The 16,704-nt window shown below is 35.5% G+C and overlaps 1 protein-coding gene and 1 pseudogene across 1 annotated transcript in view; one reads left to right on the forward strand and one right to left on the reverse strand.

Annotated features, from left to right (window-relative positions):
• The window catches only part of LOC108763842 (uncharacterized), a 15,750-nt pseudogene extending 4,753 nt beyond the window's left edge, over positions 1–10,997 (forward strand).
• The window catches only part of cpx (synaptic transmission protein complexin), a 137,345-nt gene extending 121,259 nt beyond the window's left edge, over positions 1–16,086 (reverse strand). Inside the window, exon 1 of the mRNA XM_018511773.1 lies at positions 15,750–16,086. The gene's annotated coding sequence lies outside the window, so the exon portion shown is untranslated. The remainder of the gene's footprint in view (positions 1–15,749) is intronic.
• Between the last annotated feature and the right edge of the window lie 618 nt (positions 16,087–16,704).

Here is a 16,704-nt window from a genome sequence, read left to right on the forward strand (position 1 = left end):
AAGTTCTGCCGCACCCAGCGTACTCTCCAGACTTGGCACCGTCGGATTACCATCTCTTCCGATCGATGCAACACGCACTTATGAACACACACTTCTCCAGTTACAACGAAGTCCAAAAATGGGTGGATGAATGGATCGCCTCGAAAGACACCGCGTTCTACCGTCGCGTCGTGGAATTGCCCTGTTGCCGGAGAAATGAGAAAAAGTAGTAGAAAATGGAGGAAATTACTTTGATTAAGGTATTCATTCATCTTCCCTTCGAAACAAATCGATTTTCGAGACAAAAAAACGATAGGAATTAAGTTTAACACCTAATATTTGAATCCACTTATAACAATTATTAACTAAAATATTTAAATAAGTAATAGACTGCGTCAATGTGTACCAGTGGCCGGACAGCAGACATAATTGTCCCAGTGTCCGATCACAATTAGAAAATTAGTATGCTGACGGGAAATATTGGCTGTGTTCAGTAGAGAAAGCAGCTTTGCAACTGTCGTAAAATTCTTCAATATGATTGGTCTTGCCCTTAGTTCCTCATTGGATCTAAATGTATAAACCAATCATATTCAAGAATTTTACAACAGTTACAAAGCTGCTTTTTCTGCTGAACGCATGAACGCAGCCAATAATAGATGTTTAATGACAAAAGACAACTAATTCAAATTGATCTTTAAGTTAAAATGCATTTAAGATTAATATTAATTTAAATAACTAAATTTTGTGTCTGAGATTTTAATACTAATTTAAATAAATAAATTAAACATTTTGTGTAATTGTCCGGACATAGGTATTATCTGATCCCAATGACTGCATATGTACCTATATCCGGACATTTACATAACACTTTATTTATTTAACTTAATATTAGTCACTTAATATTAGTTATTTAATGTTTCTAAAATACACACAAACACAGCCAGTGTGCGCGAAAATTGACTATATGGATGGATTATACCCAGAACTCATCTTCAGGTAGATGGAACCAAGCATTGCAGAAACAGGCATTCGATGTTTATTCCGATTGTCCCTTTTATTATTGTACAATAACATTTATACTTTACACGCAGAGAAAAGATTAGTCAACGCAGCTAAAATAGAACTGTAGCAGTTAAAACGTGTCCTTATACTAGAGACAATTAATGTCATTGCTGCCAAAGCTCAATTTATTAACTACTAAAATTTAGGTGCTGCAGCGAAAAATTCTCTGCTAGAGTAAAATGGCAACCGGCAGCGTCCCAGAAACAATAGCGAATGGAGTGTTCAGTTACGCGGCTAAGATAGTGATGAATAGCTGCCACTTATTTAACTACTCGTGTTAAGCACGCTTTTAATTTTAACTAATAAAGTTAGATGTCGGTAACAAATGTATTTTACCTTCAATAGCAATTAACTTTTATCGATAACAACAAAATTTGAACCAACAATTGATATTTAGCTGATATTACGTCCTTTAGTTGATATAAGTTCTTTTTTTGCGTGTAGCAACGATTTTCTACTATGACAAAAGAGCATAGGTTATTTCAGAGGATATATCAGAAATATTCTGGGTATCTCATGTTATGATTTCCACGTCTTACGGTTTTACGATCATCAAATTTAACTTCTGTAATTAAGCAATTCTACATATCCCGCATTTTTCTATTAATACGATCTTATTCTATCACTACATGAAGAATTTATTGCCAAATATTTATTTATTAAATAATAAAAAAGATTAAGCTCATCTCGATGAAACTTGAAGACATCCAAATTCTAAAATCTTTTTTTACAATGACTACAGGCGTGACCTAATAATGAATTTTCCACTGAATAGTTTTCAATCCAAGATATTCTTGGTGGAACCAATAGATAGCGTTTATTAGTTTAGCAGAAACGCTGCTATCTCATATTAGGCACTTATCTCATAATAGGGGACTTTCCTCTACATATACGTGTATACACGCTCTAGTTACGATTAAAACTTTCACGTAAATAGAAATAAAGTAACGATAAAAGAGAGTAACTAGTAAAATCGTTATCATTACCCCAAAAATGTAACTGCGTTATCATGAACGTTACTTAGAAGAAAATGTAACGTCGTTACCCAATCGTTACTGAAAAAAGTAACTTGTAATGGTAATGACGTTACAAGTAACGCATCACTTGCCAAGTCTGCAAATCGTATACTATCAATCATGTGTATATATATCTCAAAAGATATACGAGTCAAAACGGCCTTCTATATACCTACGCGATTATTACTCATATCACGGAATAGTCCAAAGAATTTAAAAAACTGGACAATCTATACTAGATGTTAAATTCTGATTAGTACGTGCTTAATATGGCAGATGCACCATGGAGACTTGGTGAAGTCTTATACAAACTTGGACTGCATTTAAAGATTTGAAATTGTACATTTTATACAAAACTGCATACTAAAATATTTTCTTTCTCACTGTTGCTATCTTTTTGCATAGTAGAATTTGTATTACTATAGCATCATTTGAATATTTTACTTATCGAAGTAGACGGGAAGGAAGAGTGCACGCGGTCATGTGATATACGTGACCGCGTATGCAGAACTTGGTAAGTTTCCCCTTGAAACTTGGGTAATCTTCGTCCCCGGCCGTTGGTGCACCACACGCGCACTTTCCCCAACTTGAAAATGAGTCTTCCCCGGAATTCACTTAGCAGACGCGAAATGGAAAAAGAGAAGCGCCGCAAGATATGTGCCGAGGATACCCGCCGGTCTTATACGTATCCTCAAAACCTTGGATAGCCTCGAAAAAAGATCGTACATTCTTAGACTAAAAATTTTTTTTAATGTAACGTAAAATGTAACGTAGAAATATTGAAACTTTCCAACACTCTAATAAACGTCAACACTCTAATAAAGCGATATTAATTAACTAAGAGCACTCATCGCGCGAGCTAATGAAAATAATTCATAATGATTTGATATTGCTACTCCTACTTTCTTCAGCAGAAATACCTCGAGATGAGAGAAGAATGATGGGCTTTCAAACGTTAAAATCCTCATCGGACTTTACTTACTACTCTAACTGAGGTAGACATTTTTCTCGCGTATTAGACCAAATCATTATTTAGTGTTTATGAACGATGAAACGGCTTTCATAAATAATAATCAAAAGAAGTCTGGACGTTAAATCGATGCGGAAAGCATAGTGCTCCTGTTACGTTATTCGATATAGCGGGTGGAAGTCTCGCAAAAGATATTTTACAAAATCTCACTAATTCCAAGTGCTATACGAGTCTCCCATAGGCGGAACGGCTCCTCCTTGTTACTTTCAATATTCCCCAAGCACTTACTTCGCGACGCCAATTTTACGAAGCAGTTAGCGGCGCTAACAAGTTATCGGAGTGAAATTGAAGGGAGATACCCAACGGCCGGGATATACCGGTGCGGATAGAAACTACACTACAGTTTGATCAGCTTACTGAAACTCGCCCTTCGGCTATTTTGATTACACCCAGCTAGATTTCTGTCGTACGTACAAGACGCCTCGAAACTATACTGCACTTCCTCTCGATGATAAATCCTGAAGAGAAAACCAAAAAGTCCAAATTGTTCGAACAAAATTTCTATTTTTTATAATAAGCTTAATATAACAAGATTACCACCGACATTATACCTTTCCTATAATTACCTGTAACTGAGAAAATTAATAAGATAAAAATTAAATTACCAAAGTGCAAAACGTTAAGTTTCTATTTAGCTCCTAGGAGCGCATTACTGACAAAACGACGAATGCAATCGAGAGAAGAAGTCAACTAGCGGGAAATCTTACAGTTCACGGCCATTAAAATGAAATGTGCACGGATGTGTAGCCAGCGGCGGTGTCGCTCGAGTCAGCTGATAAAATTCCCAGTTATTCGAGAAAAGGCCCGAAGGTACTACGGGTTTCGAAGGATTTTATAAATTGTCCGAACGAACGGACCATTTATTCTGGTAGGACGACCGATTTTACAACTGCTGAATTATACGCGCCCTGAAAGTCCGGGCTTCCATTAAAATGGAATAACATTCCCGATGTAGTAATGTGCACTATGGATTGAGAGACACGTTTACCTCATCCTCCGAGAGAGTGAATAAGACAAATAAAATATATCGTTTATTCATCTCGAGATAAAAGGATAAAGACGCGTTTATTCGACGGACGATAGACAATCAGATTTTTTTTATCTATCTTCATGGCAGGTAGTCATAAAAACGTCGTACAAGTAAAACACGACCATTGAGGCGAAGCATCGAGCGCACCACGTTGAAAGATGAAAGTCATATACATGTGCTCCACTTCTACCGACTCACTTATGACCCATATTCCTCTACAGTTTATGACGCAAGTTGTAAAACCGTCTGTTGGGCGTTCCTAAACTTGATAAGGACTTAAGTCACCGGAACATCGAAATGTCGCGTAAAAGTTTACTTCGATAAACCTGGTGGCGCGTATCACTGAGAGAACGCAGCGTACCCAATTTTAAACAAAACTTAGGACTCTGGAAATATATGTATATGTGCTACTCTTAATAAATATAGTATGACGTTGAAATGTTCATTCTTGCTTACATTTAGCGCTTAATACGCCTCTTTGAAACGACAGCTTTCTCCATTATAAACGGCGGAAAGAAGAAAAGAGCAAACTTCGGCACAGTCGTCGATAAAACGTCGGTCGGGGATAAAGACGGCTAAGCAAGGCTAAGCATTTGTCGACGTGTGAAGTTGGTCCTACCCGGAAAAACTTTCTGAAATATTGAGAGACTCTAGAGAGACTTTCAGTGTTCGATGCGAATGCTGTACGATCTCCGTTTTTCCAATTCCGTTCCTATCTCTTTATACCCTTCCACCGCAAAAGAAGATGGACTGTCATCTCTGTATCTATTTAACACAGATCGTTAAAGTTAAATTAACTACTTGAATGCAGTTTAGATGATTTTCTACCGTGAAAATAGAAAGATCACTTAATAAAATCAAATTGACTTATTCGATCATCGCAGTTCAAAAGAGGTGCGATAAACTCTATTTAATGTATATATGAATTTATAGATCTAGTTTTCATACTGTTTTTTATTTTTCTCCAACTTTATCGTATACATTAAATAATTGCATCGAAGAATACATAAAATGAAACCAATATAGTTCTTCATCACAAAAAGAGAAATTGAAATGTATACGTTTGAAAATTTATCGTGCATGAAATCTTCATTTGTATTCATTGGTAATATCGAGAATTCAATCAAGACTCCATCGAAATTTGTAACTCGTAACCAAGAACTCACCAACTATTTCCTACAAGAACTCGTGCGAAACATGCTCTAAAGGGACGCTATATAGTTCTCCAAAGCTCGGAGCACTTCCCACAAATGTCAAAGACTTTTCCTATTATCGGACACTCTCTAACGTTAATGTGTCTTTCCCACCGGTATTTGGCTGTAAACTTAACGTATTTTCGTCGTTGACTTAAAACCTATCGAACTTTCCTCGTTACGTCAGATTTCATCGACAGTAAACGACGTCAGTAGGATGGAATTGCGTGAGAATGAGACTCTGCACTTAGATCGCGGAAACCTTTTACGCGTAATTGCTGATGGAATCGTGAAAATAATAAAACAAATTTCAAAATTAGATATAGGTCTTTACATGATTGTAAATTTGTCATTTATATTATAATATTAAAGCGTTAATTAATTTTATAATGCGATACATAGTAATATCATTAAGAAACAGTAAAGGCGACTAAAAAGTAATTAATACTGAATTTAATTTTTAATTATTTATTCACTCAATTGAAATAACAAACACAAAATAGATTGATAATTACAAGTTAAACCTCCCTTAAAATATTTCTCCCAATTAATGACATCCATTAAATATTTCGTCGTACTGAAACTTTTTGGATAAAAATATCAACAATTGCTTGTTGATAATTTCCAGAATTATCTGTATTATTCTATAATAATTTAATAATTATATAAATATAAATAATTTGTTCCTTCGAGATTATAATTCTGATTAATTATAATTTGAAAATAAAAATCAAGATATTTTACAATCTATCTAGTCTGTTGTTGCATATTGACAGATAATATATGTATTATATAATTTCTATATATTATAGAGGAAGGTCACTGATACCGACATATCACTTTATTTTTAGACAATATTTCTTAAACAAAAGGTAAAAATACAATTTCAAAAACATAAATACAAAGTAAAAAGTGTCTTCTATCAGATAGTATAAGCAATTTTTATAATACTGTTTGCAATTTTGCAATAATTAAGTTTTTTGTAAGTTATGCAAAAGTGAGCGTCTGACAAAATGGGCTCCAAAACTGACATAGTAAGCAATAATACCAACATTCTTATTCTATAAATAAAGATATATCCTGTTCTGTAAAGAAAACTAATTTATGAAATTATAAACATTTAAAATGACATAATATTATCAATAATTACAGTCATTATTATTTTAATTATGCAATTTGCAAAAGAACACCGTAAGAATTTTTTTCTCGGATCCATAGAATTGGTTTTTAGCTGATTTGGTATAGAAATAAGCCACAAATATATGAATTATGAGTTTGTACTTCTTTAATTAGCTGAACAGATCATGACTTTATTAGTATTAATAAAATGCAATAGTTAGTTTTTGAGAAATAAGGGGGTGTCACTTTACGAGACCTACATTAGTATCGGCGACTTTCCTCTACTTTATATTATAATATAGATCATTTCTTTATATTCAAATACTGCTTTCGAATATTCTTTTACGCTGATTTAAACAATCTTTTGATTGAATATCGCGTCAATGTAGAACCGGTGCGAACAGGTTTTTTTTCTGCAAACAATCTTAAACTACATATTCTACATCACAAAAATTGATTCAAATAAAAAGAAACACAAACGCAAAATATCTGATACATAAAAATTTTAGACAGCCCGATGGTGCATTAGTTTGGCGGAGATTTTATTCGGCAGATATGCTGGTGATCAAGAATTTCCGCGCCGGACGGAGATGGTAAAACTGAACCGTGAGCAAACAGTAATATGGGCGGTTTTACGCTAGGAGAAACGGACAGTGTGGCGACTGTTGGTGTGCATCGAGGAAATCCAGAAAAATCGCTTTCTCTTTTGTACCAGCGCGGTCCACAATGTGGATAAAAATACGATGAACGTGCAATTTCGCCTTCATACTCGCCTTTGTAGTAACCACTTCATACCTTTTCCATTTACCACATTGCTATTCTCATTCCCAAAAAAAAAGTTTCTACCTTGAAAATAAAAATTCGCTTAGTACACAATATATTTCGTTTTTCGAATTGATGTATTGATGAACTATTTTTCAGATCACGTTGTCTGATGATACAAATAATTCGCATAAAATTCTTTAAATTATTAATTATTTGTATCTGCTTTTTAGTATTAGAACCGCTTGGTGAAAAAAATTTTCCTTTCTGTCATAAAGACGGTTAAATAGAGAAAAGAGAGAAAAAAGAAGAGAAAGAGATTTATTATATTCATCTTATTGAATGTAGACTATCGATTTAGTAAAGTTGTCGAGAAGTTGATAAATAAACCTTTATAGTTTTTACAAACTTTTTCTCATCTTTCTTATATTTTTCTTCATAAAGTTGCACATCTAACTGATTGTGAGATAAGCTGAGTCAACATCAAACATACCTAATAATTGTCGGATGTTCAGTACAAGTAAAAATTTTAATTCATCTGAAAACTTCTTTTGGGACGACAAGGATAAATGCAAAACGGAAAAAAAACCAATTGCGATATATCAATGTCGTACAACAACCGCAAAAGCATCCGCGAAATCCGGACGAGACCGTGTTTTTACGAACGTTCCCTTTTGCCCGCGAGACGCAAAATTGCGGAATGTACGCTGCGGCCTGGTTCTCTTATTGCGTCGCGCGGAAAATGCACGTTCCGGTAGAAAAGTAAGTAGTTTCGTTTAAAGCAGTAGTTCTCTATTTTTATTTCTATTTCTCTCTCTCTCTCTCTCTCTCTCTCTTTCTCTCTCATTCTCCTTTTTTTCTTTTAAGCTTTTTAGGTCATAGATTTCTTAAATCATAAAGATCATTTTAGAATACGAATAAAAGAATGAGAGTTAAAGGAACGCACGACGCTTCTAAAAGCTTGTTTTGTTTCTAAATATTAAATGAGAGCACATTTCATGCAAACTAAGATGCAAACTATGAAGAATGTGTTAAAAATGTTTCACTTCTATTTTTGCTCCAATCCCTTGTAGAAAAGTACTACTGAGCACTAGGAGTATTTTGAGGCACGCAGTACCGCCGCAAGATGGACTCGTTTTCCGTAAGGAGAAAATGACGCGGATCCCTATAAATAGGCATATGTAAATGAAATCCATCACTTACTCTCAGCCTGATCAGAGTGTGCTCGTAGAGTCTCTGAAAGCGCTTTTTTAAAAATAAAGTTATTAATAGTTAGTTTCTGTGATGCATATACTTGTTTTCTGCATCTTGTATTTTGTCGAAACGCGGATATATAGAAGATCTTAGCACTACTCAGCATTACTGAACACTTCTGCACTACTACTAGTGTAGTAGTACAGTAGTGCCTCAAAATACTCCTAGTGCTCAGTAGTACTTTTCTACAAGGGACGTACCTTTTTTTCAATGAATTTTTTTGAAATGATCTCTGCTAGTCAACGATCGGCACTGGAACCCCATTGAATAACAATCGCGCAATGAGGTGCTAACTCGAACGCCCGTTAAACTTTTCAAAATACGGTATAGTGGGCGCATTGGACTGGAGCGCGCGTGGCAAGGGTAAGGGAACAATAACGACATTGTTCGCTTTTGGTACGCGAAGACCCAGCGCGTGCAATCTGCGGGCCTGGCATTGTCTCGTTAATTAAACGGATAAGCCATTGCGAGTCGACGGCGACGACGGCAACTAACGGCGACGAGGCAGACCATCGGGAGCTGACGCTAAGGGAAGCAAACCAGCAAACGCGAACGAACGAACGAACGAACGAGCGAGAGAACGAGCGAACGAACGGCACCACTCGACGCGTTGCACAAAGCGACGGAAACGTTTGACGGGGTTGACGGACGTAGCCGGAGATAACAAAGTTGGTGGCACGATGGTAACGTCGAGCCGGCCGGCAGAGAGGCTGACGGAGAGAAGACTTCAAAGCTGAGGAGGACGGAATCATGTGGGAAGAACAGAATAAACGTCTATTCACATACATTGCCACCCAGGGATTCAGTCTCCCAACATACACATACTGACTTCTACAAATGTACGCAACGTTGCTGTCATCCAGTTTATATTTGATCAATAAAAAGCAACGCGCGTAAGCGCTGGCTTGGATACATTTTTAAAACGGATCATTTTACTGCAGTTGTTACTTCATTTTCTAGTTCAATTCAAAAATAAATGGCAATGAAAATGTAAGATAAAAAATCTAGCTTTTATCAAGGAAAAAATCTCTATTAAAATAAATATTTTTATCCAAAAAGATGTGATGTCAAACCTGTACGATAAAATATTTGAAGAAAATCTTCTCTTGCGAATTATTCGAGATGTTATTTGATTTAATCGAATTAATCTAAATCGATCTAATAAAAGTTGAAGAGATATATAGATAAAGAATTGACATTTTGAGTATTTAAACGGTACTCTAATTATTTACTTTTTAAAATTAAAATATTGCTTAATTTAATTTTCTATAGATTTTATATAATATGTGTATCATAACAGCGAGGTTGCATCTCACATTTAAAACATTGTTAGCTAATGAATGAATATAACTACAATTTTCATATATTACATTTTTATGAATTTTTAAAGAACTTGTTTCAACTGTAACTAACATCTTATATTTAATTATTTGATAATATAAGCAAAGTCTACAACATTACATTTAATAAAGAGATAAACATTTGTTTAAAAATGTAAGTTGGAAAAGATCTGATTTGATAGTACCTATGTATTTAATGTAGAGAAATTATAGAGGTATTTTGTAATTATAATGCGTAACATAATTACAATACATTATGAATTTTGTGACAATTAGTGGTAGCATAATTAATTAACATTTGACATCTCTGTTGTAAAATCATATAATTACAAATTAACACTAAAAATCCAAATTCGTATTAGTAATTAATAGTGATATGAAGAAATAGTGCCAAATGAATAATGAACTAACATTGATGTATTAATATAAACAATTTATTCAAATATGAAATAAATTAATTTCGCAAACCGCATATTTCGGGTAACATAGCATCTTTCATCAGCGGTGAAAGAGAAGAATTTGGAATTATCCCCCAAAAATGATCATTCAAAAGACAGACGTCATACTTTTCTTCACAAGGTTACAATTTTACAAAGAATAATGTGATATTTGGATAAATCTCATGTGTCGCACTCTAAATAAGCTAAGTAAAAATATATGAAAAAAAGGAAGAGAGAGAGAGAGAGAGAGAGAAATATCTACAAGAATTAGAGATACATATATGTTTCGCAATTATACAGCGCTTGATTTATATTTACTATATGATAAATATATAATATATTCACTGGGTACACGCCTCCCAGGTTACGTGCTGAGATGGGAAGTATTGAAAGTATTTTCCCTTATTGCAGTTGCATCTCCTCCTTCCTCAAGAGATCTCCGTGTGACCGAGTACGGGATATGCACGAGATAGAAGAATAGGTAGAACAAGACTGGCTGGTCCCACGGGAAGACGAGCTACGCTGTCAAACCTCCGATCAATTTTTCACTCACGTAATTCCTTCGCTATACAATTTTCCGATGTGTGTACTACTTGCTGTGTTGAACCTGCCAGCGTCGCAGGAGACCAAATCGGTTTTGAAATTCCCTTCCGTTCAAACGCATCCTTGCTCTTCCTCTTGGTTCTACTGTGCAATAATTGAAGAGTGGACATGGCACAATATATTAATAAACAAAAAGATCGCGATTGAAATAAGAAATGAATTTCAATAACATATTGTAAAGTAGTCAATCACGGAACACCTTCCTTTCTAAGATTGTAATTCTGATAACATGAAGGATAGAGAAGAATATCTCTAAATTATTATAGCTAGGCAATTCCCCAGCACCTAGAAAATTCGATTTAAATTAAAAATATACTTTCTTCTTCATAATAAATTCTCTAATTTTCTTCATAATGATTCTTCTTTTTTGAGATGCTCCTTAAGTTACTTCACAGAAGTATATCAGTTTTATGGACATCGCTGTACTTAATTTACTGCGATACGTCAAGAGCATTAAATCGCTCTTGCTGTAGTTAGTAACTACATTTTCTGCTCGCCAACGATCCTTTGTTACTCTTCGCATACACTCGTCTTGCTTTTCGTCGTATTAATACGGATACTAGTGTTGAGTCGGCTGTACGATGTTGCAGGGCATCACTAATAGATGCTAAAATACAATTTGCTGATAGATACGCGAACAGCCTTCGGAGGAGCAGATTTTAGCAGGAGTAGAATATTAATTAACGTCGCACGATTCCATTAAAATGGTGCGCTGTCTAAAGGATATATCCATTTATCGTTAATAGGCTATTTAGCGCGACACGTGCGATTTATCCGAGTATCATTACTCTTTGTGAAATTATAACCTTGTGAACAAACGTGTTACATACGTAATGATCATGATTTTGCAATAGAGAGTCAAATGTTAATTAATTACGCTATTACTAATCGTCACAAAATTCATATATTATAATTATAATATATGTATATATATGCATTGTAATTAGCAAATATAAGAAATATAAGAAATTGCTTTATTATAAAATTATCCTTATTTCTGTGAGTGCATATAATTATTTCAGCTTTCTCAGACGCGTTTATACGAATTTCTATGTACATTTAACATAAATTTATTTCAAAACATATATTGTAGTAATCGATACCTTTACGTTATAAAGTAGTATCCATTGTTAGAGATACCAATACTGTTTAAAGTTCTTCGAAGAAGTTTTGTACACGCAGAAACTTCTATATGTTGCAATTAATAGAGTCATTATTGAACGAAAGAAGGTTTAATCCTCAAGAGACGTACTGAGAACGTTTTTGCGAATTCTAGCACTAAAGGGTTGCCTCTCATTCTTGGTCCAATTTCGCCATCAAACCGGTGCGTATATGAAGCAATGAGATGAAATACCTCAGGGAATATAGGAGAGGTAGAGAATTCTGTAATACCTATATGATGTGGATGGGTAAGGCGACTTGCTGTTCGTTCTCTCTGAAGATCGACTTCTAGGCTATCGCAATATCAACTCTCGCCGAACCCCATGACTTTTCGAATTGCTGATTGATTACGAGATTAGGATTGATCACGTAAAAAAAAACACATGGCTGTAATAAATCACATAACCGAATGAATCATGTAGACATAATCTTCATCCATCTCTACTTCTCCATTTCTCTAATTCTTTCCTTCTCGCACGTTATGACCCTTAATGTGCAAAAACGAAGAAATAGCTTGAAAACGGCCAGTAGGATGACAGTTCAGGAGGACCAGCACGATCCAGGGATTCACGCGAGACATTTCTCTTCTCCGCAAAAAATCTAGGACGTAGACGACAATGGGACGTGTTTAGAAATAAATTATATATTTAATATAAAATTTATATATATTTAATATAAATCCTTGTCATACACAGCATCGTGTATATGGAATAACCAATAATTACTAATATTGTGTAATGTATGGAATAGGCTAAAAATATTTAAATTTTATTGTCTTACTACACAACCTATAATTATGACCTGATTAATCGATAAGCCGATAGGTATAAAAAAATCTCTGATAAATAAGCTTGAAAGTTGTAAGAAATACTGTCTGTTTAATATCATACAATTGCTAATTATTAACAATTTTATATAAAAGAACAAGTTACCTTTTTAAAAAAAAATCGTGGTTTGTTCAAGCTGTAGCTTAGAAAATTCACAAACCACATCTTTTTAAAATAAACGTTTCAGCAGAACTAGATTTTTCCATAAATTCTGCTCTTTGTAGAATTGCATAACCGAGCATTCCGTGTGAAACAAAAATTAAACACGTGCCCTTTCTTACGAAGTTCTTTCAAAGAAGTTCTTTCTACATTTCGCGTTTTGCTTTTCTGTCATTTTTTTCATTCTTCGACGAAACTATCATTACTTCCCTCGAAAATACAAATAATGGATACGCGTCTTCATGGAACGTTACATCTCTACATAATAGTGCTTGTCAATGTACACAATCAGTTCATACGCAAATTAATCCGAGTAGTAATTTAGCTAGTCTATGAGTGAACCGCTAGATTTACTTGCCTCCGTATGCACTCATCAACATGCACACTTACATATCCATTTTACTTAACAATGCATCTGCGAGTTTCTCTCATAGAATTTCACATCTCGCCAGTGGCAAAACATATAAAGGACAGTAAATTTTTACAAAGTACAGAGCGATAAAGTTTCTTTTATCGGTATAAAATAATAAGTATATATAATTGTCGTAATCACTTTGTGACTGATACCTTGCAAATCTAGCATTTCAGTAAATTTTTATTAAGAAAATATATTTGATAAAATTGATTACGAAATATATGCTATGAGAAATAAGCAAGCATTTCAAGTATACGTTTTGCATACAATAAGCGTATCAAGGTTTCACTTGAGCGGATCTTGCATGCTGGGAAACTAAAAAGCCGGTTTCCATACTGGCAAGACACAGTCAATCTCTCAATACAGAAATACGGAATTTTTCGCTGTTTACTGAAACGGTTTCGCTATTGATCGGCCCTGGTCGCAGCAGTTATTCGGTTAGTGAATACGGAAAGTTTCGCCGACGAGAGGGATTCTGAGATGAGCAGAATCCTCGCGGGAGCGAATTTTCGTCGGGGACTTTGCGGCGCGTTCTTACCGGCGCACAAAGCCGCTATGTTTACGTGTATCTACATGATGCCTCTTTCACCCGGCCATGGCTTCGAGTAGTTGCATGTTGACAACGTAAGCAGTACAATATATAATTCGGTATACATTCTATAATATAATTCAGCAAAGGAATTAAGCTGGGAGGAACAACTTAAGAAACCGCCACAGTATGAAAAATGTCAATGAAGATAACCTCGTGATATCTTTCGTAATGGAATTCGGAAATTTAAGCTCTACATGTTCTTTAGATTATATATAGAAATGTCTAAAAATTTTTTTAATATATATATATATATATCTCAAAATATCATTCTATTCATAACTTTTCTGTTTCAGTGAACGATAAAATGACTTAAAATGTCAAAAACGTTTTCTTTTGACAGTTTTTGGAAAGATATATTATATTGTTGAATTAAAGTTCCTTCCCTTTTTTCTCAACGTAGTAAAATAATCTGTCGTACAAAAACTGCTCAAATAGGATTTATGTTGGATATATTAGTGGATATTTATTTAAGTGGACGTCCCTGCCAATAGGTGACAGCACCTTATGAGGCAAACCACAGGAACAAGAATTCCAGTGAATTAATTTTTTGTATATGCCGGTTTCGCTACAGAACAGATATTTAATAAATATTCATTGAAACTTGGCAAAATACAGTAAAATAAATCTCATTTGTATTATCGATATAAAAAAAATGAATTTTGCGCGCTATAAAAGCAAATCAGTCAATAACGTTCCGTGAATCTTTCAAAAAAATTAATGTATTAGCTTTGCAATAATCATATATTTTCAATTTATTATTAAATTTACTCAATTTACTATTATGTATAATAATAATAATCAATACATTGTTCGGTACTATTTTCTTGTAGATATAAATTCTCATTAGATTTGAAATTGTACAAGTTAAATCGTATTACTAAGTACAGATATCACAATATTTTCTCATCGTCATCGGAAGTCAGATAAACCGGTTCTCGTCAAGCTGCTTATACAAAAAATAATATAAAATCTATAACGCATAACTTTCTTTTTGAAAGCATGAGATGATCTTTTGTGGATGGACTAGATCTGATTTAGTTTTATATGTGCAGGGTTTAGTTAAAAAAGATAAAATCTTCTTACAAAGAGTTCTTTAGAGCTCTACTTCGCTGCATTACTTCCGTGTTATAACATTACGAGTATAATAATATTATGTCTGTGTTAATCGACGTACATTTAACATTCTCTCGCTATTCAAAGTTAAAAGTTTAATGTAATCTGCAATGTAATTCTCATAATGTATAGATCCAAACTAAATTTTTACAGGTCTAAATTAAATTTGTATCAAAGTTATTTAAAATTTGTGCATAATTATTGCATTCATTAATCTAATTAATATCGAAAAATCATGCAAGTTTAATCGAAAATCTTTTGAAGTTATATATATAAAATGAATTTTATTTATGCCTACATTTCTGTGCAAAATCTTAATAAATCTAAATAAATAAGTAAGCTGTCGCAATTTCAAGAATACGGAGTGATTTTAATTTTCTATTATATTGAAAACACTTCCAGCTATTTTAATGAGCTATTTGAACGCAACGGCATGTAAACCTCAGATTTTATTTGTAGAAAGAAAAGAAAATTTTCCAGTATAAAAGGAATAAAAATGGAGGTAGCAAAGTTGCCGTAAAAAGTATTCGAAACTTTTGCATAACTTGAGACGTGTCTGAAAATTTGCGCGAATTTGGCAGGCAAATTTGAGGTTCGCGTTCGGTGGTAGAGAGACCGACGTAAAGGTAGACGTGCGATAGGTCGCCCACTCACCTCGCTGCGCCGCAGGTAGATCCGCAGCCGGTCGAAGCGGACGAACGGGGGTCGCAGCACGACGGTTATATGGGTCGAAGTAACCGAAAGCACGAGGGTACTACGACAAGACTTCCGTTGACGTAGACCGATGCACGGTTACTACGCGCGCCTCCCCGGTCACCAGTTTGGTTCTCCGTCCGCCAAGCGGGAAAAAAGGAAAAAAGTGGAGAAAAAGACAGAGAGAGAAAGAGATACGAGGCGGGTGAATAGAGAGAGAGAAAGAGAGACAGAGATAGCGTGTGCGATGCGGTGTGAGAGATCGAAGTCTCGTGGCAAACGTTCGTGGACTGAGTGAACCCTGAGTTCGGACTGAGCGGCGCTTAGGCGACGTTAGCGCCACACAACGGAGGGTGCTGGAATCATCATTGATCCGCCAAGGGTGGTATGGGAAGAACCCGTTAAGAGAGGGGTGTGGAGTGGGGATTGGTCGCCTCGTTGGCGGAGGGACAAGGATGAGCGGAGATAGAGGCGAGGTTGCGGTAAGACATACCACCCACCACCACTGCTACTACCACCGCCGCCGCCGCCACCACCACCGCCACCACCACCACCACCACCACCACCACCACCACCACCACCACCACCACCACCACCACCACCACCACCACCACCACCACCACTGCCACGATCATCGCGCGGTAGCAAGGATTAGGGATGGAAGAGAGAGAGTCGATGATGCGAACAGGGAAGAAGGCGGAGTGCAGAGCGTAAACGTGCCGCTTTTACTCCCCTAAAATCTCGATCATTTTTGCCCTCCATCCATCCCTCTTTCTCTCTTCCCTCTCTTCCTCGCACCACTCTCATCTTTCTCCCCTCGCCGTCACTAACCCTCCGTTCAGTCTCCCTTACCGCCCACCGCCACGCCTCTCTTCTCATTTTCGTATCCTTCAGTCTTCTTCTTTGTCTCCCCCCC

The sequence above is a fragment of the Trachymyrmex cornetzi genome, unplaced genomic scaffold (assembly GCF_001594075.2).
Source record: "Trachymyrmex cornetzi isolate Tcor2-1 unplaced genomic scaffold, Tcor1.1 scaffold386, whole genome shotgun sequence".
Lineage (NCBI taxonomy): Eukaryota > Metazoa > Arthropoda > Insecta > Hymenoptera > Formicidae > Trachymyrmex > Trachymyrmex cornetzi.